The 878-nt window shown below is 49.9% G+C and overlaps 1 protein-coding gene across 1 annotated transcript in view; it reads left to right on the top strand.

The window, feature by feature from the left end:
• LOC119593792 overlaps positions 1-878 on the top strand; it is a gene marked incomplete in the record, with an annotated part of 129,698 nt that overhangs the window by 84,960 nt on the left and 43,860 nt on the right.

The following is an 878-nucleotide window of genomic DNA, read 5'->3' as shown; positions in this document are numbered from 1 at the left end:
CCTCCTTTCCTTTTTCTCCGCCGCACCCACACACTTTCAGAAACACGAACTTACCCAGTCAGCCAACCCTGATCCACAGAGAACGGAATGACGGAGTGCTCCCTGAAGATGAGGTCGAAGTAGTGAGCCTTTCCTGATTTTGGCGTCCGGGAGTGGGAGGGATTCCTGATTTTGGCGTCCTGGAGTGGGAGGGATTCCTGATTTTGGCGTCCTGGAGTGGGAGGGATTCCTGATTTTGGCGTCCTGGAGTGGGAGGGATTCCTGATTTTGGCGTCCTGGAGTGGGAGGGATTCCTGATTTTGGCGTCCTGGAATGGGAGGGATTCCTGATTTTGGCGTCCTGGAGTGGAAGGGATTCCTGATTTTGGCGTCCTGGAATGGGAGGGATTCCTGATTTTGGCGTCCTGGAGTGGGAGGGATTCCTGATTTTGGCGTCCTGGAGTGGGAGGGATTCCTGATTTTGGCGTCATAGAATGGGAGGAATTCCTTATATTGGTGTCCTGGAATGGGAGGGATTCCTCATTTTGGAGTCCTGGAATGGGTGAAGATTCCCGAAGTAATAGAGGCAACGCTGAAGGGAAGGGAGTCATAGCACTGTATGGGAGGGACGCGATTTTCATTTGTTTTCCATAATTCTGAAATTTGGAGCTGGCGGTTGGTGATTGCCCACGATTATCTTCGTCTTCGTCTGCTTTCTTTCGGTTTGAGAATTTCTCACCGTGTTTGAATGAAATTAATGTCCATTTTTCCTTTATTCATATCTCTGCTGTTCTCATGTTTCACACTCAGGACACCGAACACGCAGTCTACAACAGTCATCTCGTTACCGCCATTACAGCAGCTACGGGATTCTGGTGATGAGTAGTGCGACCTTTGACT

Source organism: Penaeus monodon, chromosome 32 (genome assembly GCF_015228065.2).
Source record: "Penaeus monodon isolate SGIC_2016 chromosome 32, NSTDA_Pmon_1, whole genome shotgun sequence".
Classification (NCBI taxonomy): domain Eukaryota; kingdom Metazoa; phylum Arthropoda; class Malacostraca; order Decapoda; family Penaeidae; genus Penaeus; species Penaeus monodon.
The sequence above is the reverse complement of the archived record's forward strand: the minus strand, read 5'-3'. Positions and strand labels throughout refer to the sequence as shown.